We start from the raw sequence: 27434 nt of genomic DNA, 5'->3' as shown, positions 1-27434 counted from the left end.
GTGGGCGATGTGTTTGCTAGCCGCACTGAAGTCCGCATTCGACATGGGCTGATCGGGGACGGCGATCCGACCACACGGGTGACCGGTCACAAGCGGCGTGGGAGCCACTTGTGCTGTGCACAGGGAGGCTTCGTCCGCCGGCTCGAGGGCAGACTGTTCTACAGACCAAGTGATCAGTCTGTCAGGAGCAGTGGCCATCCGTCCCGAAGCCCTTGGCTGCGGTCCTGGGCGACTTGTGTGCTAGCTGCACGGTGGTCCAGGCCCCGTCACGGGCGGATCGGGGACGGCGATCCGACAGCACTGGTGAGCGGTCACAAGCCGTGTGGGTGCCGGCCGTGCCATGCACAAGGAGGCTTCGGCCGTGGGCTGGGTGGCTGACCGTCCTGCATACCGGGGGATCAGTCTGTCCGGAGCGGCGGCCGTTCCTCTTGAACCACTAGGCTCCGGTCCTGCGTGACGTGTGTGCAAGCTGCACGGGGGTCCGGGTCCATCACGGGCGGATCGGGGACGGCGATCCGACCATACGGGTGACTTATCACAAGCAGTGGGTGCCGGCCGAGCCGTGCAGCGGTCGTCTTGTCCACCGGCTCGGGGGCTGATCGTCCCGCTTACCGAGGGATCCGTCTGTGCGGAACTGCGGACTTGCATCCCGAACCCCTTGGCGGCTCTCGTGGGTGGCGTGTGTGCTAGCCGCACTGAAGTCCGCATTCGACATGGGCTGATGGGGGAAGGCGATCCGACCCCACGGGTGACCTGTCACAAGCGGCGTGGGAGCCAGTTGTGCTGTGCACAGGGAGGCTTCGTCCGCCGGCTCGAGGGCAGACTGTTCTACAGACCACAGGATTAGTCTGTCAGGAGCAGTGGCCATCCGTCCCGAAGCCCTTGGCTGCGGTCCTGGGCGACTTGTGTGCTAGCTGCACGGTGGTCCGGGCCCCGTCACGGGCGGATCGGGGACGGCGATCCGACAGCACTGGTGAGCGGTCACAAGCCGTGTGGGTGCCGGCCGTGCCATGCACAAGGAGGCTTCGGCCGTGGGCTGGGTGGCTGACCGTCCTGCATACCGGGGGATCAGTCTGTCAGGAGCGGCGCCAATTCGTCCCTAACACCTTGGCTGCGGTCCTGGGCGACTTCTGTGCTAGCCGTTCCGGGTTCCGAGTTGGACGGATCCGTTCCGGGCTCCGGATCCTGGATCGGGCGGATCGGAGACATCGATCCGACGACAGCGGTCACAAGCAGTGGGTGCCGGCCGTTCCGTGCAGCGGGAGTCTTGTCCACCGGCTCGGCGGCTGACCTTCCCGCATACCGAGGGATCAGTCTGTCCGGAGCGGCGGTCGTTCCTCTTGAACCACTAGGCTCCGGTCCTGCGTGAGGTGTGTGCAAGCTGCACGGGGATCCGGGTCCGTCACGGGTGGATCGGGGACGACGATCCGACCACACGGGTGACTGGTCACAAGCAGTGGGTGCCGGCCGTGCCGTGCAGCGGGAGTCTTGTCCACCGGCTCGGCGGCTGACCGTCCCGCATACCGAGGGATCAGTCTGTCCGGAACTGCGGACTTGCATCCCGAACCCCTTGGCGGCTGTCGTGGGCGATGTGTTTGCTAGCCGCACTGAAGTCCGCATTCGACATGGACTGATCGGGGACGGCGATCCGACCCCACGGGTGACCGGTCACAAGCGGCGTGGGAGCCAGTTGTGTTGTGCACAGGGAGGCTTCGTCCGCCGGCTCGAGGGCAGACTGTTCTACAGACCAAGTGATCAGTCTGTCAGGAGCAGTGGCCATCCGTCCCGAAGCCCTTGGCTGCGGTCCTGGGCGACTTGTGTGCTGGCTGCACGGTGGTCCAGGCCCCGTCACGGGCGGATCGGGGACGGCGATCCGACAGCACTGGTGAGCGGTCACAAGCCGTGTGGGTGCCGGCCGTGCCATGCACAAGGAGGCTTCGGCCGTGGGCTGGGTGGCTGACCGTCCTGCATACCGGGGGATCAGTCTGTCCAGAGCGGCGGCCGTTCCTCTTGAACCACTAGGCTCCGGTCCTGCGTGACGTGTGTGCAAGCTGCACGGGGGTCCGGGTCCGTCACGGGCGGATCGGGGACGGCGATCCGACCATACGGGTGACTTATCACAAGCAGTGGGTGCCGGCCGAGCCGTGCAGCGGTCGTCTTGTCCACCGGCTCGGCGGCTGATCGTCCCGCATACCGAGGGATCCGTCTGTCCGGAACTGCAAAATTGCATCCCGATCCCCTTGGCGGCTGTCCTGGGCGACGTGTGTGCTAGCCGCACTGAAGTCCGCATTCGACATGGGCTGATGGGGGAAGGCGATCCGACCCCACGGGTGACCGGTCACAAGCGGCGTGGGAGCCAGTTGTGCTGTGCACAGGGAGGCTTCGTCCGCCGGCTCGAGGGCAGACTGTTCTACAGACCAAGTGATCAGTCTGTCAGGAGCAGTGGCCATTTGTCCCGAACCACTAAGCTCCTGTGCTGGGCGATGTGTGTGCTAGCTGCACGGTGGTCCAGGCCCCGTCACGGGCGGATCGGGGACGGCGATCCGACAGCACTGGTGAGCGGTCACAAGCCGTGTGGGTGCCGGCCGTGCCATGCACAAGGAGGCTTCGGCCGTGGGCTGGGTGGCTGACCGTCCTGCATACCGGGGGATCAGTCTGTCAGGAGCGGCGCCAATTCGTCCCTAACCCCTTGGCTCCGGTCCTGGGCGACTTGTGTGCTAGCCGTTCCGGGGTCCGAGTTGGACGGATCCGTTCCGGGCTCCGGATCCTGGATCGGGCGGATCGGAGACATCGATCCGACGACAGCGGTCACAAGCAGTGGGTGCCGGCCATGCTGTTCATCGGGTCGCTTTCCACCGGATCGGGATTGACCGTGCCGCATACCGGGGGATCAGTCTGTCCGGAGCGGCGGCCGTTCCTCTTGAACCACTAGGCTCCGGTCCTGGGTGACGTGTGTGCTAGCTGCACGAGGGTCACAAGCAGTGTGTGCCGGCCGTTCCGTGCAGCGGGAGTCTTGTCCACCGGCTCGGCGGCAGACCTTCCCGCATACCGAGGGATCAGTCTGTCCGGAGCGGTGGCCGTTCCTCTTGAACCACTAGGCTCCGGTCCTGCGTGAGGTGTGTGCAAGCTGCACGGGGATCCGGGTCCGTCACGGGCTGATCGGGGACGACGATCCGACCACACGGGTGACCGGTCACAAGCGGAGTGAGAGCCGGCCGTGCTGTGCACAGTGTAGCTTCGTCCGCCGGCTCGAGGGCAGACTGTTTTACAGACCAGGGGATCAGTCTGTCAGGAGCAGTGGCCATCCGTCCCGAAGCCCTTGGCTGCGGTCCTGGGCGGCCGTTCCTCTTGAACCACTAGGCTCCGGTCCTGCGTGAGGTGTGTGCAAGCTGCACGGGGATCCGCGTCCGTAACGGGCTGATCGGGGACGACGATCCGACCACACGGGTGACTGGTCACAAGCGGAGTGAGAGCCGGCCGTGCTGTGCACAGTGTAGCTTCGTCCGCCGGCTCGAGGGCAGACTGTTTTACAGACCAGGGGATCAGTCTGTCAGGAGCAGGGCCATCCGTCCCGAAGCCCTTGGCTGCGGTCCTGGGCGGCCGTTCCTCTTGAACCACTAGGCTCCGGTCCTGCGTGATGTGTGTGCAAGCTGCACGGGGGTCCGGGTCCGTCACGGGCGGATCGTGGACGGCGATCCGACCATACGGGTGACTTATCACAAGCAGTGGGTGCCGGCCGAGCCGTGCAGCGGTCGTCTTGTCCACCGGCTCGGGGGCTGATCGTCCCGCATACCGAGGGATCCGTCTGTCCGGAACTGCAAAATTGCATCCCGATCCCCTTGGCGGCTGTCCTGGGCGACGTGTGTGCTAGCCGCACTGAAGTCCGCATTCGACATGGGCTGATGGGGGAAGGCGATCCGACCCCAGGGGTGACCGGTCACAAGCGGCGTGGGAGCCAGTTGTGCTGTGCACAGGGAGGCTTCGTCCGCCGGCTCGAGGGCAGACTGTTCTACAGACCACAGGATTAGTCTGTCAGGAGCAGTGGCCATCCGTCCCGAACCACTAAGCTCCTGTGCTGGGCGATGTGTGTGCTAGCTGCACGGTGGTCCGGGCCCCGTCACGGGCGGATCGGGGACGGCGATCCGACAGCACTGGTGAGCGGTCACAAGCCGTGTGGGTGCCGGCCGTGCCATGCACAAGGAGGCTTCGGCCGTGGGCTGGGTGGCTGACCGTCCTGCATACCGGGGGATCAGTCTGTCAGGAGCGGCGCCAATTCGTCCCTAACACCTTGGCTCCGGTCCTGGGCGACTTGTGTGCTAGCCGTTCCGGGGTCCGAGTTGGACGGATCCGTTCCGGGCTCCGGATCCTGGATCGGGCGGATCGGAGACATCGATCCGACGACAGCGGTCACAAGCAGTGGGTGCCGGCCATGCTGTTCATCGGGTCGCTTTCCACCGGATCGGGTCTGACCGTCCTGCATACCGGGGGATCAGTCTGTCCGGAGCGGCGGCCGTTCCTCTCGAAACACTAGGCTCCGGTCCTGGGTGACGTGTGTGCTAGCTGCACGAGGGTCACAAGTAGTGTGTGCCGGCCGTTCCGTGCAGCGGGAGTCTTGTCCACCGGCTCGGCGGCTGACCTTCCCGCATACCGAGGGATCAGTCTGTCCGGGGGGGCGGACGTTCCTCTCGAACCACTAGGCTCCGGTCCTGCGTGACGTGTGTGCAAGCTGCACGGGGATCCGGGTCCGTCACGGGCTGATCGGGGACGACGATCCGACCACACGGGTGACCGGTCACAAGCGGCGTGGGAGCCAGTTGTGCTGTGCACAGGGAGGCTTCGTCCGCCGGCTCGAGGGCAGACTGTTCTACAGACCAAGTGATCAGTCTGTCAGGAGCAGTGGCCATCCGTCCCGAAGCCCTTGGCTGCGGTCCTGGGCGACTTGTGTGCTAGCTGCACGGTGGTCCGGGCCCCGTCACAGGCGGATCGGGGACGGCGATCCGACAGCACTGGTGAGCGGTCACAAGCCGTGTGGGTGCCGGCCGTGCCATGCACAAGAAGGCTTCGGCCGTGGGCTGCGTGGCTGACCGTCCTGCATACCGGGGGATCAGTCTGTCCGGAGCGGCGGCCGTTCCTCTTGAACCACTAGGCTCCGGTCCTGCGTGACGTGTGTGCAAGCTGCACGGGGGTTCGGGTCCGTCACGGGCGGATCAGGGACGGCGATCCGACCATACGGGTGACTTATCACAAGCAGTGGGTGCCGGCCGAGCCGTGCAGTGGTCGTCTTGTCCACCGGCTCGGGGGCTGATCGTCCCGCATACCGAGGGATCCGTCTGTCCGGAACTGCAAAATTGCATCCCGATCCCCTTGGCGGCTGTCGTGGGCGACGTGTGTGCTAGCCGCACTGAAGTCCGCATTCGACATGGGCTGATCGGGGAAGGCGATCCGACCCCACGGGTGACCGGTCACAAGCGGCGTGGGAGCCAGTTGTGCTGTGCACAGGGAGGCTTCGTCCGCCGGCTCGAGGGCAGACTGTTCTACAGACCACAGGATTAGTCTGTCAGGAGCAGTGGCCATCCGTCCCGAACCACTAAGCTCCTGTGCTGGGCGATGTGTGTGCTAGCTGCACGGTGGTCCGGGCCCCGTCACGGGCGGATCGGGGACGGCGATCCGACAGCACTGGTGAGCGGTCACAAGACGTGTGGGTGCCGGCCGTGCCATGCACAAGAAGGCTTCGGCCGTGGGCTGGGTGGCTGACCGTCCTGCATACCGGGGGATCAGTCTGTCAGGAGCGGTGCCAATTCGTCCCTAACACCTTGGCTCCGGTCCTGGGCGACTTGTGTGCTAGCCGTTCCGGGGTCCGAGTTGGACGGGTCCGTTCCGTGCTCCGGATCCTGGATCGGGCGGATCGGAGACATCGATCCGACGACAGCGGTCACAAGCAGTGGGTGCCGGCCATGCTGTTCATCGGTTCGCTTTCCACCGGATCGGGTCTGACCGTGCCGCATACCGGGGGATCAGTCTGTCCGGAGCGGCGGCCGTTCCTCTTGAACCACTAGGCTCCGGTCCTGGGTGACGTGTGTGCTAGCTGCACGAGGGTCACAAGCAGTGTGTGCCGGCCGTTCCGTGCAGCGGGAGTCTTGTCCACCGGCTCGGCGGCTGACCTTCCCGCATACCGAGGGATCAGTCTGTCCGGAGCGGCGGCCGTTCCTCTTGAACCACTAGGCTCCGGTCCTGCGTGAGGTGTGTGCAAGCTGCACGGGGATCCGGGTCCGTCACGGGCTGATCGGGGACGACGATCCGACCACACGGGTGACTGGTCACAAGCGGAGTGAGAGCCGGCCGTGCTGTGCACAGTGTAGCTTCGTCCGCCGGCTCGAGGGCAGACTGTTTTACAGACCAGGGGATCAGTCTGTCAGGAGCAGTGGCCATCCGTCCCGAAGCCCTTGGCTGCGGTCCTGGGCGACTTGTGTGCTAGCTGCACGGTGGTCCAGGCCCCGTCACGGGCGGATCGGGGACGGCGATCCGACAGCACTGGTGAGCGGTCACAAGCCGTGTGGGTGCCGGCCGTGCCATGCACAAGGAGGCTTCGGCCGTGGGCTGGGTGGCTGACCGTCCTGCATACCGGGGGTCAGTCTGTCAGGAGCGGTGCCAATTCGTCCCTAACCCCTTGGCTCCGGTCCTGGGCGACTTGTGTGCTAGCCGTTCCGGGATACGGGTTGGACGGATCCGTTCCGGGCTCTGGATCGGGCGGATCGGGGACATCGATCCGACGACAGTGGTCACAAGCAGTGGGTGCCGGCCATGCTGTTCATCGGGTCGCTTTTCCACCGGATCGGGGAATGACCGTCCCGCATACCGGGGGATCAGTCTGTCCGGAGCGGCGGCCGTTCCTCTTGAACCACTAGGCTCCGGTCCTGGGTGACGTGTGTGCTAGCTGCACGGGGGTCCTGGTCCGTCACGGGTGGATCGGGGACGACGATCCGACCACACGGTTGACTGGTCACAAGCAGTGGGTGCCGGCCGTGCCGTGCAGCGGGAGTCTTGTCCACCGGCTCGGCGGCTGACCGTCCCGCATACCGAGGGATCCGTCTGTCCGGAACTGCGGACTTGCATCCCGAACCCCTTGGCGGCTGTCGTGGGCGACGTGTGTGCTAGCCGCACTGAAGTCCGCATTCGACATGGGCTGATGGGGGAAGGCGATCCGACCCCACGGGTGACCGGTCACAAGCGGCGTGGGAGCCAGTTGTGCTGTGCACAGGGAGGCTTCGTCCGCCGGCTCGAGGGCAGACTGTTCTACAGACCACAGGATTAGTCTGTCAGGAGCAGTGGCCATCCGTCCCGAACCACTAAGCTCCTGTGCTGGGCGATGTGTGTGCTAGCTGCACGGTGGTCCGGGCCCCGTCACGGGCGGATCGGAGACGGCGATCCGACAGCACTGGTGAGCGGTCACAAGCCGTGTGGGTGCCGGCCGTGCCATGCACAAGGAGGCTTCGGCCGTGGGCTGGGTGGCTGACCGTCCTGCATACCGGGGGATCAGTCTGTCCGGAGCGGCGGCCGTTCCTCTTGAACCACTAGGCTCCGGTCCTGCGTGACGTGTGTGCAAGCTGCACGGGGGTCCGGGTCCGTCACGGGCGGATCGGGGACGGCGATCCGACCATACGGGTGACTTATCACAAGCAGTGGGTGCCGGCCGAGCCGTGCAGCGGTCGTCTTGTCCACCGGCTCGGGGGCTGATCGTCCCGCATACCGAGGGATCCGTCTGTCCGGAACTGCAAAATTGCATCCCGATCCCCTTGGCGGCTGTCCTGGGCGATGTGTGTGCAAGCCGCACTGAAGTCCGCATTCGACATGGGCTGATGGGGGAAGGCGATCCGACCCCACGGGTGACCGGTCACAAGCGGCGTGGGAGCCAGTTGTGCTGTGCACAGGGAGGCTTCGTCCGCCGGCTCGAGGGCAGACTGTTCTACAGACCACAGGATTAGTCTGTCAGGAGCAGTGGCCATCCGTCCCGAACCACTAAGCTCCTGTGCTGGGCGATGTGTGTGCTAGCTGCACGGTGGTCCGGGCCCCGTCACGGGCGGATCGGGGACGGCGATCCGACAGCACTGGTGAGCGGTCACAAGCCGTGTGGGTGCCGGCCGTGCCATGCACAAGGAGGCTTCGGCCGTGGGCTGGGTGGCTGACCGTCCTGCATACCGGGGGATCAGTCTGTCAGGAGCGGCGCCAATTCGTCCCTAACACCTTGGCTCCGGTCCTGGGCGACTTGTGTGCTAGCCGTTCCGGGGTCCGAGTTGGACGGATCCGTTCCGGGCTCCGGATCCTGGATCGGGCGGATCGGAGACATCGATCCGACGACAGCGGTCACAAGCAGTGGGTGCCGGCCATGCTGTTCATCGGGTCGCTTTCCACCGGATCGGGTCTGACCGTGCCGCATACCGGGGGATCAGTCTGTCCGGAGCGGCGGCCGTTCCTCTTGAACCACTAGGCTCCGGTCCTGGGTGACGTGTGTGCTAGCTGCACGAGGGTCACAAGCAGTGTGTGCCGGCCGTTCCGTGCAGCGGGAGTCTTGTCCACCGGCTCGGCGGCTGACCTTCCCGCATACCGAGGGATCAGTCTGTCCGGAGCGGCGGCCGTTCCTCTTGAACCACTAGGCTCCGGTCCTGCGTGAGGTGTGTGCAAGCTGCACGGGGATCCGGGTCCGTCACGGGCTGATCGGGGACGACGATCCGACCACGCGGGTGACTGTTCACAAGCGGAGTGAGAGCCGGCCGTGCTGTGCACAGTGTAGCTTCGTCCGCCGGCTCGAGGGCAGACTGTTTTACAGACCAGGGGATCAGTCTGTCAGGAGCAGTGGCCATCCGTCCCGAAGCCCTTGGCTGCGGTCCTGGGCGACTTGTGTGCTAGCTGCACGGTGGTCCGGGCCCCGTCACGGGCGGATCGGGGACGGCGATCCGACAGCACTGGTGAGCGGTCACAAGCCGTGTGGGTGCCGGCTGTGCCATGCACAAGGAGGCTTCGGCCGTGGGCTGGGTGGCTGACCGTCCTGCATACCAAGGGTCAGTCTGTCAGGAGCGGTGCCAATTCGTCCCTAACCCCTTGGCTCCGGTCCTGGGCGACTTGTGTGCTAGCCGTTCCGGGATACGGGTTGGACGGATCCGTTCCGGGCTCTGGATCGGGCGGATCGGGGACATCGATCCGACGACACTGGTCACAAGCAGTGGGTGCCGGCCGTGCTGTTCATCGGGTCGCTTTTCCACCGGATCGGGGAATGACCGTCCCGCATACCGGGGGATCAGTCTGTCCGGAGCGGCGGCCGTTCCTCTTGAACCACTAGGCTCCGGTCCTGGGTGACGTGTGTGCTAGCTGCACGGGGGTCCTGGTCCGTCACGGGTGGATCGGGGACGACGATCCGACCATACGGGTGACTTATCACAAGCAGTGGGTGCCGGCCGAGCCGTGCAGCGGGAGTCTTGTCCACCGGCTCGGGGGCTGATCGTCCCGCATACCGAGGGATCCGTCTGTCCGGAACTGCAAAATTGCATCCCGATCCCCTTGGCGGCTGTCCTGGGCGACGTGTGTGCTAGCCGCACTGAAGTCCGCATTCGACATGGGCTGATGGGGGAAGGCGATCCGACCCCACGGGTGACCGGTCACAAGCGGCGTGGGAGCCAGTTGTGCTGTGCACAGGGAGGCTTCGTCCGCCGGCTCGAGGGCAGACTTTTCTACAGACCACAGGATTAGTCTGTCAGGAGCAGTGGCCATCCGTCCCGAACCACTAAGCTTCTGTGCTGGGCGATGTGTGTGCTAGCTGCACGGTGGTCCGGACCCCGTCACGGGCGGATCGGGGACGGCGATCCGACAGCACTGGTGAGCGGTCACAAGCCGTGTGGGTGCCGGCCGTGCCATGCACAAGGAGGCTTCGGCCGTGGGCTGGGTGGCTGACCGTCCTGCATACAGGGGGATCAGTCTGTCCGGAGCGGCGGCCGTTCCTCTTGAACCACTAGGCTCCGGTCCTGCGTGACATGTGTGCAAGCTGCACGGGGGTTCGGGTCCGTCACGGGCGGATCAGGGACGGCGATCCGACCATACGGGTGACTTATCACAAGCAGTGGGTGCCGGCCGAGCCGTGCAGTGGTCGTCTTGTCCACCGGCTCGGGGGCTGATCGTCCCGCATACCGAGGGATCCGTCTGTCCGGAACTGCAAAATTGCATCCCGATCCCCTTGGCGGCTGTCCTGGGCGACGTGTGTGCTAGCCGCACTGAAGTCCGCATTCGACATGGGCTGATCGGGGACGGCGATCCGACCCCACGGGTGACCGGTCACAAGCGGCGTGGGAGCCAGTTGTGCTGTGCACAGGGAGGCTTCGTCCGCCGGCTCGAGGGCAGACTGTTCTACAGACCACAGGATTAGTCTGTCAGGAGCAGTGGCCATCCGTCCCGAACCACTAAGCTCCTGTGCTGGGCGATGTGTGTGCTAGCTGCACGGTGGTCCGGGCCCCGTCACGGGCGGATCGGGGACGGCGATCCGACAGCACTGGTGAGCGGTCACAAGCCGTGTGGGTGCCGGCCGTGCCATGCACAAGGAGGCTTCGGCCGTGGGCTGGGTGGCTGACCGTCCTGCATACCGGGGGATCAGTCTGTCAGGAGCGGCGCCAATTCATCCCTAACACCTTGGCTCCGGTCCTGGGCGACTTGTGTGCTAGCCGTTCCGGGGTCCGAGTTGGACGGATCCGTTCCGGGCTCCGGATCCTGGATCGGGCGGATCGGAGACATCGATCCGACGACAGCGGTCACAAGCAGTGGGTGCCGGCCATGCTGTTCATCGGGTCGCTTTCCACCGGATCGGGTAATGACCGTCCCGCATACCGGGGAATCAGTCTGTCCGGAGCGGCGGCCGTTCCTCTTGAACCACTAGGCTCCGGTCCTGGGTGACGTGTGTGCTAGCTGCACGAGGGTCACAAGCAGTGTGTGCCGGCCGTTCCGTGCAGCGGGAGTCTTGTCCACCGGCTCGGCGGCTGACCTTCCCGCATACCGAGGGATCAGTCTGTCCGGAGCGGCGGTCGTTCCTCTTGAACCACTAGGCTCCGGTCCTGCGTGAGGTGTGTGCAAGCTGCACGGGGATCCGGGTCCGTCACGGGCTGATCGGGGACGACGATCCGACCACACGGGTGACTGGTCACAAGCGGAGTGAGAGCCGGCCGTGCTGTGCACAGTGTAGCTTCGTCCGCCGGCTCGAGGGCAGACTGTTTTACAGACCAGGGGATCAGTCTGTCAGGAGCAGTGGCCATCCGTCCCGAAGCCCTTGGCTGCGGTCCTGGGCGACTTGTGTTCTAGCTGCACGGTGGTCCGGGCCCCGTCACGGGCGGATCGGGGACGGCGATCCGACAGCACTGGTGAGCGGTCACAAGCCGTGTGGGTGCCGGCCGTGCCATGCACAAGGAGGCTTCGGCCGTGGGCTGGGTGGCTGACCGTCCTGCATACCGGGGGATCAGTCTGTCAGGAGCGGTGCCAATTCGTCCCTAACACCTTGGCTCCGGTCCTGGGCGACTTGTGTGCTAGCCGTTCCGGGATACGGGTTGGACGGATCCGTTCCGGGCTCTGGATCGGGCGGATCGGGGACATCGATCCGACGACAGTGGTCACAAGCAGTGGGTGCCGGCCATGCTGTTCATCGGGTCGCTTTTCCACCGGATCGGGGAATGACCGTCCCGCATACCGGGGGATCAGTCTGTCCGGAGCGGCGGCCGTTCCTCTTGAACCACTAGGCTCCGGTCCTGGGTGACGTGTGTGCTAGCTGCACGGGGGTCCTGATCCGTCACGGGTGGATCGGGGACGACGATCCGACCATACGGGTGACTTATCACAAGCAGTGGGTGCCGGCCGAGCCGTGCAGCGGGAGTCTTGTCCACCGGCTCGGGGGCTGATCGTCCCGCATACCGAGGGATCCGTCTGTCCGGAACTGCAAAATTGCATCCCGATCCCCTTGGCGGCTGTCCTGGGCGACGTGTGTGCTAGCCGCACTGAAGTCCGCATTCGACATGGGCTGATGGGGGAAGGCGATCCGACCCCACGGGTGACCGGTCACAAGCGGCGTGGGAGCCAGTTGTGCTGTGCACAGGGAGGCTTCGTCCGCCGGCTCGAGGGCAGACTTTTCTACAGACCACAGGATTAGTCTGTCAGGAGCAGTGGCCATCCGTCCCGAACCACTAAGCTTCTGTGCTGGGCGATGTGTGTGCTAGCTGCACGGTGGTCCGGACCCCGTCACGGGCGGATCGGGGACGGCGATCCGACAGCACTGGTGAGCGGTCACAAGCCGTGTGGGTGCCGGCCGTGCCATGCACAAGGAGGCTTCGGCCGTGGGCTGGGTGGCTGACCGTCCTGCATACAGGGGGATCAGTCTGTCCGGAGCGGCGGCCGTTCCTCTTGAACCACTAGGCTCCGGTCCTGCGTGACATGTGTGCAAGCTGCACGGGGGTTCGGGTCCGTCACGGGCGGATCAGGGACGGCGATCCGACCATACGGGTGACTTATCACAAGCAGTGGGTGCCGGCCGAGCCGTGCAGTGGTCGTCTTGTCCACCGGCTCGGGGGCTGATCGTCCCGCATACCGAGGGATCCGTCTGTCCGGAACTGCAAAATTGCATCCCGATCCCCTTGGCGGCTGTCGTGGGCGACGTGTGTGCTAGCCGCACTGAAGTCCGCATTCGACATGGGCTGATCGGGGACGGCGATCCGACCCCACGGGTGACCGGTCACAAGCGGCGTGGGAGCCAGTTGTGCTGTGCACAGGGAGGCTTCGTCCGCCGGCTCGAGGGCAGACTGTTCTACAGACCACAGGATTAGTCTGTCAGGAGCAGTGGCCATCCGTCCCGAACCACTAAGCTCCTGTGCTGGGCGATGTGTGTGCTAGCTGCACGGTGGTCCGGGCCCCGTCACGGGCGGATCGGGGACGGCGATCCGACAGCACTGGTGAGCGGTCACAAGCCGTGTGGGTGCCGGCCGTGCCATGCACAAGGAGGCTTCGGCCGTGGGCTGGGTGGCTGACCGTCCTGCATACCGGGGGATCAGTCTGTCAGGAGCGGTGCCAATTCGTCCCTAACCCCTTGGCTCCGGTCCTGGGCGACTTGTGTGCTAGCCGTTCCGGGATACGGGTTGGACGGATCCGTTCCGGGCTCTGGATCGGGCGGATCGGGGACATCGATCCGACGACAGTGGTCACAAGCAGTGGGTGCCGGCCATGCTGTTCATCGGGTCGCTTTTCCACCGGATCGGGGAATGACCGTCCCGCATACCGGGGGATCAGTCTGTCCGGAGCGACGGCCGTTCCTCTTGAACCACTAGGCTCCGGTCCTGGGTGACGTGTGTGCTAGCTGCACGGGGGTCCTGGTCCGTCACGGGTGGATCGGGGACGACGATCCGACCATACGGGTGACTTATCACAAGCAGTGGGTGCCGGCCGAGCCGTGCAGCGGGAGTCTTGTCCACCGGCTCGGGGGCTGATCGTCCCGCATACCGAGGGATCCGTCTGTCCGGAACTGCAAAATTGCATCCCGATCCCCTTGGCGGCTGTCCTGGGCGACGTGTGTGCTAGCCGCACTGAAGTCCGCATTCGACATGGGCTGATGGGGGAAGGCGATCCGACCCCACGGGTGACCGGTCACAAGCGGCGTGGGAGCCAGTTGTGCTGTGCACAGGGAGGCTTCGTCCGCCGGCTCGAGGGCAGACTTTTCTACAGACCACAGGATTAGTCTGTCAGGAGCAGTGGCCATCCGTCCCGAACCACTAAGCTCCTGTGCTGGGCGATGTGTGTGCCAGCTGCACGGTGGTCCGGACCCCGTCACGGTCGGATCGGGGACGGCGATCCGACCATACGGGTGACTTATCACAAGCAGTGGGTGCCGGCCGAGCCGTGCAGCGGTCGTCTTGTCCACCGGCTCGGGGGCTGACCGTCCCGCATACCGAGGGATCCGTCTGTCCGGAACTGCAAAATTGCATCCCGATCCCCTTGGCGGCTGTCGTGGGCGACGTGTGTGCTAGCCGCACTGAAGTCCGCATTCGACATGGGCTGATCGGGGACGGCGATCCGACCCCACGGGTGACCGGTCACAAGCGGCGTGGGAGCCAGTTGTGCTGTGCACAGGGAGGCTTCGTCCGCCGGCTCGAGGGCAGACTGTTCTACAGACCACAGGATTAGTCTGTCAGGAGCAGTGGCCATCCGTCCCGAACCACTAAGCTCCTGTGCTGGGCGATGTGTGTGCTAGCTGCACGGTGGTCCGGGCCCCGTCACGGGCGGATCGGGGACGGCGATCCGACAGCACTGGTGAGCGGTCACAAGCCGTGTGGGTGCCGGCCGTGCCATGCACAAGGAGGCTTCGGCCGTGGGCTGGGTGGCTGACCGTCCTGCATACCGAGGGATCAGTCTGTCAGGAGCGGCGCCAATTCGTCCCTAACACCTTGGCTCCGGTCCTGGGCGACTTGTGTGCTAGCCGTTCCGGGGTCCGAGTTGGACGGATCCGTTCCGTGCTCCGGATCCTGGATCGGGCGGATCGGAGACATCGATCCGACGACAGCGGTCACAAGCAGTGGGTGCCGGCCATGCTGTTCATCGGGTCGCTTTCCACCGGATCGGGTCTGACCGTGCCGCATACCGGGGGATCAGTCTGTCCGGAGCGGCGGCCGTTCCTCTTGAACCACTAGGCTCCGGTCCTGGGTGACGTGTGTGCTAGCTGCACGAGGGTCACAAGCAGTGTGTGCCGGCCGTTCCGTGCAGCGGGAGTCTTGTCCACCGGCTCGGCGGCTGACCTTCCCGCATACCGAGGGATCAGTCTGTCTGGAGCGGCAGCCGTTCCTCTTGAACCAATAGGCTTTGGTCCTGCGTGAGGTGTATGCAAGCTGCACGGGGATCCGGGTCCGTCACGGGCTGATCGGGGACGACGATCCGACCACACGGGTGACTGGTCACAAGCGGAGTGAGAGCCGGCCGTGCTGTGCACAGTGTAGCTTCGTCCGCCGGCTCGAGGGCAGACTGTTTTACAGACCAGGGGATCAGTCTGTCAGGAGCAGTGGCCATCCGTCCCGAAGCCCTTGGCTGCGGTCCTGGGCGACTTGTGTGCTAGCTGCACGGTGGTCCGGGCCCCGTCACGGGCGGATCGGGGACGGCGATCCGACAGCACTGGTGAGCGGTCACAAGCCGTGTGGGTGCCGGCCGTGCCATGCACAAGGAGGCTTCGGCCGTGGGCTGGGTGGCTGACCGTCCTGCATACCGGGGGATCAGTCTGTCAGGAGCGGTGCCAATTCGTCCCTAACCCCTTGGCTCCGGTCCTGGGCGACTTGTGTGCTAGCCGTTCCGGGATACGGGTTGGACGGATCCGTTCCGGGCTCTGGATCGGGCGGATCGGGGACATCGATCCGACGACAGTGGTCACAAGCAGTGGGTGCCGGCCATGCTGTTCATCGGGTTGCTTTTCCACCGGATCGGGGAATGACCGTCCCGCATACCGGGGGATCAGTCTGTCCGGAGCGGCGGCCGTTCCTCTTGAACCACTAGGCTCCGGTCCTGGGTGACGTGTGTGCTAGCTGCACGAGGGTCACAAGCAGTGTGTGCCGGCCGTTCCGTGCAGCGGGAGTCTTGTCCACCGGCTCGGCGGCTGACCTTCCCGCATACCGAGGGATCAGTCTGTCCGGAGCGGCGGTCGTTCCTCTTGAATCACTAGGCTCCGGTCCTGCGTGACGTGTGTGCAAGCTGCACAGGGAACCGGGTCCGTCACGGGCTGATCGGGGACGACGATCCGACCACACGGGTGACTGGTCACAAGCAGTGGGTGCCGGCCGTGCCGTGCAGCGGGAGTCTTGTCCACCGGCTCGGCGGCTGACCGTCCCGCATACCGAGGGATCCGTCTGTCCGGAACTGCGGACTTGCATCCCGAACCCCTTGGCGGCTGTCGTGGGCGATGTGTTTGCTAGCCGCACTGAAGTCCGCATTCGACATGGACTGATCGGGGACGGCGATCCGACCCCACGGGTGACCGGTCACAAGCGGCGTGGGAGCCAGTTGTGCTGTGCACAGGGAGGCTTCGTCCGCCGGCTCGAGGGCAGACTGTTCTACAGACCACAGGATTAGTCTGTCAGGAGCAGTGGCCATCCGTCCCGAACCACTAAGCTCCTGTGCTGGGCGATGTGTGTGCTAGCTGCACGGTGGTCCGGGCCCCGTCACGGGCGGATCGGGGACGGCGATCCGACAGCACTGGTGAGCGGTCACAAACCGTGTGGGTGCCGGCCGTGCCATGCACAAGGAGGCTTCGGCCGTGGGCTGGGTGGCTGACCGTCCCGCATACCGGGGGATCAGTCTGTCCGGAGCGGCGGCCGTTCCTCTTGAAGCACTAGGCTCCGGTCCTGCGTGACTTGTGTGCTAGCTGCACGGGGGTCCTGGTCCGTCACGGGCGGATCAGGGACGACGATCCGACCACACGGGTGACTGGTCACAAGCAGTGGGTGCCGGCCGTGCCGTGCAGCGGTCGTCTTGTCCACCGGCTCGGCGGCTGACCGTCCCGCATACCGAGGGATCCGTCTGTCCGGAACTGCGGACTTGCATCCCGAACCCCTTGGCGGCTGTCCTGGGCGATGTGTTTGCTAGCCGCACTGAAGTCCGCATTCGACCATGGGCTGATCTGGGACGGCGATCCGACCACACGGGTGACCGGTCACAAGCGGCGTGGGAGCCAGTTGTGCTGTGCACAGGGAGGCTTCGTCCGCCGGCTCGAGGGCAGACTGTTCTACAGACCAAGTGATCACTGTCAGGAGCAGTGGCCATCCGTCCCGAAGCCCTTGGCTGCGGACCTGGGCGACATGTGTGCTAGCTGCACGGTGGTCCGGGCCCCGTCACGGGCGGATCGGGGACGGCGATCCGACAGCACTGGTGAGCGGTCACAAGCCGTGTGGGTGCCGGCCGTGCCATGCACAAGGAGGCTTCGGCCGTGGGCTGGGTGGCTGACCGTCCTGCATACCGGGGGATCAGTCTGTCAGGAGCGGTGCCAATTCGTCCCTAACCCCTTGGCTCCGGTCCTGGGCGACTTGTGTGCTAGCCGTTCCGGGATACGGGTTGGACGGATCCGTTCCGGGCTCTGGATCGGGCGGATCGGGGACATCGATCCGACGACAGTGGTCACAAGCAGTGGGTGCCGGCCATGCTGTTCATCGGGTCGCTTTTCCACCGGATCGGGGAATGACCGTCCCGCATACCGGGGGATCAGTCTGTCCGGAGCGGCGGCCGTTCCTCTTGAACCACTAGGCTCCGGTCCTGGGTGACGTGTGTGCTAGCTGCACGGGGGTCCTGGTCCGTCACGGGTGGATCGGGGACGACGATCCGACCACACGGTTGACTGGTCACAAGCAGTGGGTGCCGGCCGTGCCGTGCAGCGGGAGTCTTGTCCACCGGCTCGGCGGCTGACCGTCCCGCATACCGAGGGATCCGTCTGTCCGGAACTGCGGACTTGCATCCCGAACCCCTTGGCGGCTGTCGTGGGCGACGTGTGTGCTAGCCGCACTGAAGTCCGCATTCGACATGGGCTGATGGGGGAAGGCGATCCAACCCCACGGGTGACCGGTCACAAGCGGCGTGGGAGCCAGTTGTGCTGTGCACAGGGAGGCTTCGTCCGCCGGCTCGAGGGCAGACTGTTCTACAGACCACAGGATTAGTCTGTCAGGAGCAGTGGCCATCCGTCCCGAAGCTCTTGGCTGCGGTCCTGGGCGACTTGTGTGCTAGCTGCACGGTGGTCCGGGCCCCGTCACGGGCGGATCGGGGACGGCGATCCGACAGCACTGGTGAGCGGTCACAAGCCGTGTGGGTGCCGGCCGTGCCATGCACAAGGAGGCTTCGGCCGTGGGCTGGGTGGCTGACCGTCCTGCATACCGGGGGATCAGTCTGTCCGGAGCGGCGGCCGTTCCTCTTGAAGCACTAGGCTCCGGTCCTGGGTGACGTGTGTGCTAGCTGCACGAGGGTCACAAGCAGTGTGTGCCGGCCGTTCCGTGCAGCGGGAGTCTTGTCCACCGGCTCGGCGGCTGACCTTCCCGCATACCGAGGGATCAGTCTGTCCGGAGCGGCGGTCGTTCCTCTTGAATCACTAGGCTCCGGTCCTGCGTGAGGTGTGTGCAAGCTGCACGGGGATCCGGGTCCGTCACGGGCTGATCGGGGACGACGATCCGACCACACGGGTGACTGGTCACAAGCAGTGGGTGCCGGCCGTGCCGTGCAGCGGGAGTCTTGTCCACCGGCTCGGCGGCTGACCGTCCCGCATACCGAGGGATCAGTCTGTCCGGAACTGCGGACTTGCATCCCGAACCCCTTGGCGGCTGTCGTGGGCGATGTGTGTGCTAGCCGCACTGAAGTCCGCATTCGACATGGACTGATCGGGGAAGGCGATCCGACCCCAAGGGTGACCGGTCACAAGCGGCATGGGAGCCAGTTGTGCTGTGCACAGGGAGGCTTCGTCCGCCGGCTCGAGGGCAGACTGTTCTACAGACCACAGGATTAGTCTGTCAGGAGCAGTGGCCATCCGTCCCGAACCACTAAGCTCCTGTGCTGGGCGATGTGTGTGCTAGCTGCACGGTGGTCCGGGCCCCGTCACGGGCGGATCGGGGACGGCGATCCGACAGCACTGGTGAGCGGTCACAAACCGTGTGGGTGCCGGCCGTGCCATGCACAAGGAGGCTTCGGCCGTGGGCTGGGTGGCTGACCGTCCCGCATACCGGGGGATCAGTCTGTCCGGAGCGGCGGCCGTTCCTCTTGAACCACTAGGCTCCGGTCCTGCGTGACTTGTGTGCTAGCTGCACGGGGGTCCTGGTCCGTCACGGGCGGATCAGGGACGACGATCCGACCACACGGGTGACTGGTCACAAGCAGTGGGTGCCGGCCGTGCCGTGCAGCGGTCGTCTTGTCCAGCGGCTCGGCGGCTGACCGTCCCGCATACCGAGGGATCCGTCTGTCCGGAACTGCGGACTTGCATCCTGAACCCCTTGGCGGCTGTCGTGGGCGATGTGTTTGCTAGCCGCACTGAAGTCCGCATTCGACCATGGGCTGATCTGGGACGGCGATCCGACCACACGGGTGACCGGTCACAAGCGGCGTGGGAGCCAGTTGTGCTGTGCACAGGGAGGCTTCGTCCGCCGGCTCGAGGGCAGACTGTTCTACAGACCACAGGATTAGTCTGTCAGGAGCAGTGGCCATCCGTCCCGAAGCCCTTGGCTGCGGTCCTGGGCGACTTGTGTGCTAGCTGCATGGTGGTCCGGGCCCCGTCACGGGCGGATCGGGGACGGCGATCCGACAGCACTGGTGAGCGGTCACAAGCCGTGTGGGTGCCGGCCGTGCCATGCACAAGGAGGCTTCGGCCGTGGGCTGGGTGGCTGACCGTCCTGCATACCGGGGGATCAGTCTGTCAGGAGCGGTGCCAATTCGTCCCTAACCCCTTGGCTCCGGTCCTGGGCGACTTGTGTGCTAGCCGTTCCGGGATACGGGTTGGACGGATCCGTTCCGGGCTCTGGATCGGGCGGATCGGGGACATCGATCCGACGACAGTGGTCACAAGCAGTGGGTGCCGGCCATGCTGTTCATCGGGTCGCTTTTCCACCGGATCGGGGAATGACCGTCCCGCATACCGGGGGATCAGTCTGTCCGGAGCGGCGGCCGTTCCTCTTGAACCACTAGGCTCCGGTCCTGGGTGACGTGTGTGCTAGCTGCACGGGGGTCCTGGTCCGTCACGGGTGGATCGGGGACGACGATCCGACCACACGGTTGACTGGTCAGAAGCAGTGGGTGCCGGCCGTGCCGTGCAGCGGGAGTCTTGTCCACCGGCTCGGCGGCTGACCGTCCCGCATACCGAGGGATCCGTCTGTCCGGAACTGCGGACTTGCATCCCGAACCCCTTGGCGGCTGTCGTGGGCGACGTGTGTGCTAGCCGCACTGAAGTCCGCATTCGACATGGGCTGATGGGGGAAGGCGATCCGACCCCACGGGTGACCGGTCACAAGCGGCGTGGGAGCCAGTTGTGCTGTGCACAGGGAGGCTTCGTCCGCCGGCTCGAGGGCAGACTGTTCTACAGACCACAGGATTAGTCTGTCAGGAGCAGTGGCCATCCGTCCCGAAGCCCTTGGCTGCGGTCCTGGGCGACTTGTGTGCTAGCTGCACGGTGGTCCGGGCCCCGTCACGGGCGGATCGGGGACGGCGATCCGACAGCACTGGTGAGCGGTCACAAGCCGTGTGGGTGCCGGCCGTGCCATGCACAAGGAGGCTTCGGCCGTGGGCTGGGTGGCTGACCGTCCTGCATACCGGGGGATCAGTCTGTCCGGAGCGGCGGCCGTTCCTCTTGAACCACTAGGCTCCGGTCCTGCGTGACGTGTGTGCAAGCTGCACGGGGGTCCGGGTCCGTCACGGGCGGATCGGGGACGGCGATCCGACCATACGGGTGACTTATCACAAGCAGTGGGTGCCGGCCGAGCCGTGCAGCGGTCGTCTTGTCCACCGGCTCGGCGGCTGATCGTCCCGCATACCGAGGGATCCGTCTGTCCGGAACTGCAAAATTGCATCCCGATCCCCTTGGCGGCTGTCCTGGGCGACGTGTGTGCTAGCCGCACTGAAGTCCGCATTCGACATGGGCTGATGGGGGAAGGCGATCCGACCCCACGGGTGACCGGTCTCAAGCGGCGTGGGAGCCAGTTGTGCTGTGCACAGGGAGGCTTCGTCCGCCGGCTCGAGGGCAGACTGTTCTACAGACCACAGGATTAGTCTGTCAGGAGCAGTGGCCATCCGTCCCGAAGCCCTTGGCTGCGGTCCTGGGCGACTTGTGTGCTAGCTGCACGGTGGTCCGGGCCCCGTCACGGGCGGATCGGGGACGGCGATCCGACAGCACTGGTGAGCGGTCACAAGCCGTGTGGGTGCCGGCCGTGCCATGCACAAGGAGGCTTCGGCCGTGGGCTGGGTGGCTGACCGTCCTGCATACCGGGGGATCAGTCTGTCCGGAGCGGCGGCCGTTCCTCTTGAACCACTAGGCTCCGGTCCTGCGTGACGTGTGTGCAAGCTGCACGGGGGTCCGGGTCCGTCACGGGTGGATCGGGGACGGCGATCCGACCATACGGGTGACTTATCACAAGCAGTGGGTGCCGGCCGAGCCGTGCAGCGGTCGTCTTTTCCACCGGCTCGGGGGCTGATCGTCCCGCATACCGAGGGATCCGTCTGTCCGGAACTGCGGACTTGCATCCCGAACCCCTTGGCGGCTGTCGTGGGCGACGTGTGTGCTAGCCGCACTGAAGTCCGCATTCGACATGGGCTGATGGGGGAAGGCGATCCGACCCCACGGGTGACCGGTCACAAGCGGCGTGGGAGCCAGTTGTGCTGTGCACAGGGAGGCTTCGTCCGCCGGCTCGAGGGCAGACTGTTCTACAGACCACAGGATTAGTCTGTCAGGAGCAGTGGCCATCCGTCCCGAACCACTAAGCTCCTGTGCTGGGCGATGTGTGTGCTAGCTGCACGGTGGTCCGGGCCCCGTCACGGGCGGATCGGGGACGGCGATCCGACAGCACTGGTGAGCGGTCACAAGCCATGTGGGTGCCGGCCGTGCCATGCACAAGGAGGCTTCGGCCGTGGGCTGGGTGGCTGACCGTCCTGCATACCGGGGGATCAGTCTGTCAGGAGCGGCGCCAATTCGTCCCTAACACCTTGGCTCCGGTCCTGGGTGACTTGTGTGCTAGCCGTTCCGGGGTCCGAGTTGGACGGATCCGTTCCGGGCTCCGGATCCTGGATCGGGCGGATCGGAGACATCGATCCGACGACAGCGGTCACAAGCAGTGGGTGCCGGCCATGCTGTTCATCGGGTCGCTTTCCACCGGATCGGGTCTGACCGTGCCGCATACCGGGGGATCAGTCTGTCCGGAGCGGCGGCCGTTCCTCTTGAACCACTAGGCTCCGGTCCTGGGTGACGTGTGTGCTAGCTGCACGAGGGTCACAAGCAGTGTGTGCCGGCCGTTCCGTGCAGCGGGAGTCTTGTCCAATGGCTCGGCGGCTGACCTTCCCGCATACCGAGGAATCAGTCTGTCCGGAGCGGCGGTCGTTCCTCTTGAATCACTAGGCTCCGGTCCTGCGTGAGGTGTGTGCAAGCTGCACGGGGATCCGGGTCCGTCACGGGCTGATCGGGGACGACGATCCGACCACACGGGTGACTGGTCACAAGCAGTGGGTGCCGGCCGTGCCGTGCAGCGGGAGTCTTGTCCACCGGCTCGGCGGCTGACCGTCCCGCATACCGAGGGATCAGTCTGTCCGGAACTGCAAAATTGCATCCCGAACCCCTTGGCGGCTGTCGTGGGCGATGTGTTTGCTAGCCGCACTGAAGTCCGCATTCGACATGGACTGTTCGGGGACGGCGATCCGACCCCACGGGTGACCGGTCACAAGCGGTGTGGGAGCCAGTTGTGCTGTGCACAGGGAGGCTTCGTCCGCCGGCTCGAGGGCAGACTGTTCTACAGACCACAGGATTAGTCTGTCAGGAGCAGTGGCCATCCGTCTCGAACCACTAAGCTCCTGTGCTGTGCGATGTGTGTGCTAGCTGCACGGTGGTCCGGGCCCCGTCACGGGCGGATCGGGGACGGCGATCCGACAGCACTGGTGAGCGGTCACAAACCGTGTGGGTGCCGGCCGTGCCATGCACAAGGAGGCTTCGGCCGTGGGCTGGGTGGCTGACCGTCCCGCATACCGGGGGATCAGTCTGTCCGGAGCGGCGGCCGTTCCTCTTGAACCACTAGGCTCCGGTCCTCCGTGACTTGTGTGCTAGCTGCACGGGGGTCCTGGTCCGTCACGGGCGGATCGGGGACGACGATCCGACCTCACGGGTGACTGGTCACAAGCAGTGGGTGCCGGCCGTGCCGTGCAGCGGTCGTCTTGTCCACCGGCTCGGCGGCTGACCGTCCCGCATACCGAGGGTTCCGTCTGTCCGGAACTGCGGACTTGCATCCCGAACCCCTTGGCGGCTGTCGTGGGCGACGTGTTTGCTAGCCGCACTGGAGTCCGCATTCGACCATGGGGTGATCTGGGACGGCGATCCGACCCCACGGGTGACCGGTCACAAGCGGCGTGGGAGCCAGTTGTGCTGTGCACAGGGAGGCTTCGTCCGCCGGCTCGAGGGCAGACTGTTCTACAGACCACAGGATTAGTCTGTCAGGAGCAGTGGCCATCCGTCCCGAACCACTAAGCTCCTGTGCTGGGCGATGTGTGTGCTAGCTGCACGGTGGTCCGGGCCCCGTCACGGGCGGATCGGGGACGGCGATCCGACAGCACTGGTGAGCGGTCACAAGCCGTGTGGGTGCCGGCCGTGCCATGCACAAGGAGGCTTCGGCCGTGGGCTGGGTGGCTGACCGTCCTGCATACCGGGGGATCAGTCTGTCAGGAGCGGCGCCAATTCGTCCCTAACACCTTGGCTCCGGTCCTGGGCGACTTGTGTGCTAGCCGTTCCGGGGTCCGAGTTGGACGGATCCGTTCCGGGCTCCGGATCCTGGATCGGGCGGATCGGAGACATCGATCCGACGACAGCGGTCACAAGCAGTGGGTGCCGGCCATGCTGTTCATCGGGTCGCTTTCCACCGGATCGGGTCTGACCGTGCCGCATACCGGGGGATCAGTCTGTCCAGAGCGGCGGCCGTTCCTCTTGAACCACTAGGCTCCGGTCCTGGGTGACGTGTGTGCTAGCTGCACGAGGGTCACAAGCAGTGTGTGCCGGCCGTTCCGTGCAGCGGGAGTCTTGTCCACCGGCTCGGCGGCTGACCTTCCCGCATACCGAGGGATCAGTCTGTCCGGAGCGGCGGCCGTTCCTCTTGAACCACTAGGCTCCGGTCCTGCGTGAGGTGTGTGCAAGCTGCACGGGGATCCGGGTCCGTCACGGGCTGATCGGGGACGACGATCCGACCACACGGGTGACTGGTCACAAGCGGAGTGAGAGCCGGCCGTGCTGTGCACAGTGTAGCTTCGTCCACCGGCTCGAGGGCAGACTGTTTTACAGACCAGGGGATCAGTCTGTCAGGAGCAGTGGCCATCCGTCCCGAAGCCCTTGGCTGCGGTCCTGGGCGACTTGTGTGCTAGCTGCACGGTGGTCCGGGCCCCGTCACGGGCGGATCGGGGACGGCGATCCGACAGCACTGGTGAGCGGTCACAAGCCGTGTGGGTGCCGGCCGTGCCATGCACAAGGAGGCTTCGGCCGTGGGCTGGGTGGCTGACCGTCCTGCATACCGGGGGATCAGTCTGTCAGGAGCGGTGCCAATTCGTCCCTAACCCCTTGGCTCCGGTCCTGGGCGACTTGTGTGCTAGCCGTTCCGGGATACGGGTTGGACGGATCCGTTCCGGGCTCTGGATCGGGCGGATCGGGGACATCGATCCGACGACAGTGGTCACAAGCAGTGGGTGCCGGCCATGCTGTTCATCGGGTCACTTTTCCACCGGATCGGGAATGACCGTCCCGCATACCGGGGGATCAGTCTGTCCGGAGCGGCGGCCGTTCCTCTTGAACCACTAGGCTCCGGTCCTGGGTGACGTGTGTGCTAGCTGCACGGGGGTCCTGGTCCGTCACGGGTGGATCGGGGACGATGATCCGACCATACGGGTGACTTATCACAAGCAGTGGGTGCCGGCCGAGCCGTGCAGCGGGAGTCTTGTCCACCGGCTCGGGGGCTGATCGTCCCGCATACCGAGGGATCCGTCTGTCCGGAACTGCAAAATTGCATCCCGATCCCCTTGGCGGCTGTCGTGGGCGAGGTGTGTGCTAGCCGCACTGAAGTCCGCATTCGACATGGGCTGATGGGGGAAGGCGATCCGACCCCACGGGTGACCGGTCACAAGCGGCGTGGGAGCCAGTTGTGCTGTGCACAGGGAGGCTTCGTCCGCCGGCTCGAGGGCAGACTGTTCTACAGACCACAGGATTAGTCTGTCAGGAGCAGTGGCCATCCGACCCGAACCACTAAGCTCCTGTGCTGGGCGATGTGTGTGCTAGCTGCACGGTGGTCCGGGCCCCGTCACGGGCGGATCGGGGACGGCGATCCGACAGCACTGGTGAGCGGTCACAAGCCGTGTGGGTGCCGGCCGTGCCATGCACAAGGAGGCTTCGGCCGTGGGCTGGGTGGCTGACCGTCCTGCATACCGGGGGATCAGTCTGTCAGGAGCGGCGCCAATTCGTCCCTAACACCTTGGCTCCGGTCCTGGGCGACTTGTGTGCTAGCCGTTCCGGGGTCCGAGTTGGACGGATCCGTTCCGGGCTCCGGATCCTGGATCGGGCGGATCGGAGACATCGATCCAACGACAGCGGTCACAAGCAGTGGGTGCCGGCCATGCTGTTCATCGGGTCGCTTTCCACCGGATCGGGTCTGACCGTGCCGCATACCGGGGGATCAGTCTGTCCGGAGCGGCGGCCGTTCCTCTTGAACCACTAGGCTCCGGTCCTGGGTGACGTGTGTGCTAGCTGCACGAGGGTCACAAGCAGTGTGTGCCGGCCGTTCCGTGCAGCGGGAGTCTTGTCCACCGGCTCGGCGGCTGACCTTCCCGCATACCGAGGGATCAGTCTGTCCGGAGCGGCGGCCGTTCCTCTTGAACCACTAGGCTCCGGTCCTGCGTGAGGTGTGTGCAAGCTGCACGGGGATCCGGGTCCGTCACGGGCTGATCGGGGACGACGATCCGACCACACGGGTGACTGGTCACAAGCGGAGTGAGAGCCGGCCGTGCTGTGCACAGGGTAGCTTCGTCCGCCGGCTCGAGGGCAGACTGTTTTACAGACCAGGGGATCAGTCTGTCAGGAGCAGTGGCCATCCGTCCCGAAGCCCTTGGCTGCGGTCCTGGGCGACTTGTGTGCTAGCTGCACGGTGGTCCGGGCCCCGTCACGGGCGGATCGGGGACGGCGATCCGACAGCACTGGTGAGCGGTCACAAGCCGTGTGGGTGCCGGCCGTGCCATGCACAAGGAGGCTTCGGCCGTGGGCTGGGTGGCTGACCGTCCTGCATACCGGGGGATCAGTCTGTCAGGAGCGGTGCCAATTCGTCCCTAACCCCTTGGCTCCGGTCCTGGGCGACTTGTGTGCTAGCCGTTCCGGGATACGGGTTGGACGGATCCGTTCCGGGCTCTGGATCGGGCGGATCGGGGACATCGATCCGACGACAGTGGTCACAAGCAGTGGGTGCCGGCCATGCTGTTCATCGGGTCGCTTTTCCACCGGATCGGGAATGACCGTCCCGCATACCGGGGGATCAGTCTGTCCGGAGCGGCGGTCGTTCCTCTTGAATCACTAGGCTCCGGTCCTGCGTGACGTGTGTGCAAGCTGCACAGGGAACCGGGTCCGTCACGGGCTGATCGGGGACGACGATCCGACCACACGGGTGACTGGTCACAAGCAGTGGGTGCCGGCCGTGCCGTGCAGCGGGAGTCTTGTCCACCGGCTCGGCGGCTGACCGTCCCGCATACCGAGGGATCCGTCTGTCCGGAACTGCGGACTTGCATCCCGAACCCCTTGGCGGCTGTCGTGGGCGATGTGTTTGCTAGCCGCACTGAAGTCCGCATTCGACATGGACTGATCGGGGACGGCGATCCGACCCCACGGGTGACCGGTCACAAGCGGCGTGGGAGCCAGTTGTGCTGTGCACAGGGAGGCTTCGTCCGCCGGCTCGAGGGCAGACTGTTCTACAGACCACAGGATTAGTCTGTCAGGAGCAGTGGCCATCCGTCCCGAACCACTAAGCTCCTGTGCTGGGCGATGTGTGTGCTAGCTGCACGGTGGTCCGGGCCCCGTCACGGGCGGATCGGGGACGGCGATCCGACAGCACTGGTGAGCGGTCACAAACCGTGTGGGTGCCGGCCGTGCCATGCACAAGGAGGCTTCGGCCGTGGGCTGGGTGGCTGACCGTCCCGCATACCGGGGGATCAGTCTGTCCGGAGCGGCGGCCGTTCCTCTTGAACCACTAGGCTCCGGTCCTGCGTGACTTGTGTGCTAGCTGCACGGGGGTCCTGGTCCGTCACGGGCGGATCAGGGACGACGATCCGACCACACGGGTGACTGGTCACAAGCAGTGGGTGCCGGCCGTGCCGTGCAGCGGTCGTCTTGTCCACCGGCTCGGCGGCTGACCGTCCCGCATACCGAGGGATCCGTCTGTCCGGAACTGCGGACTTGCATCCCGAACCCCTTGGCGGCTGTCCTGGGCGATGTGTTTGCTAGCCGCACTGAAGTCCGCATTCGACCATGGGCTGATCTGGGACGGCGATCCGACCACACGGGTGACCGGTCACAAGCGGCGTGGGAGCCAGTTGTGCTGTGCACAGGGAGGCTTCGTCCGCCGGCTCGAGGGCAGACTGTTCTACAGACCAAGTGATCACTGTCAGGAGCAGTGGCCATCCGTCCCGAAGCCCTTGGCTGCGGACCTGGGCGA

This window comes from Aythya ferina (assembly GCF_964211825.1).
Source record: "Aythya ferina genome assembly, chromosome: 2".
Classification (NCBI taxonomy): domain Eukaryota; kingdom Metazoa; phylum Chordata; class Aves; order Anseriformes; family Anatidae; genus Aythya; species Aythya ferina.
This window is presented reverse-complemented; position numbering follows the sequence as displayed.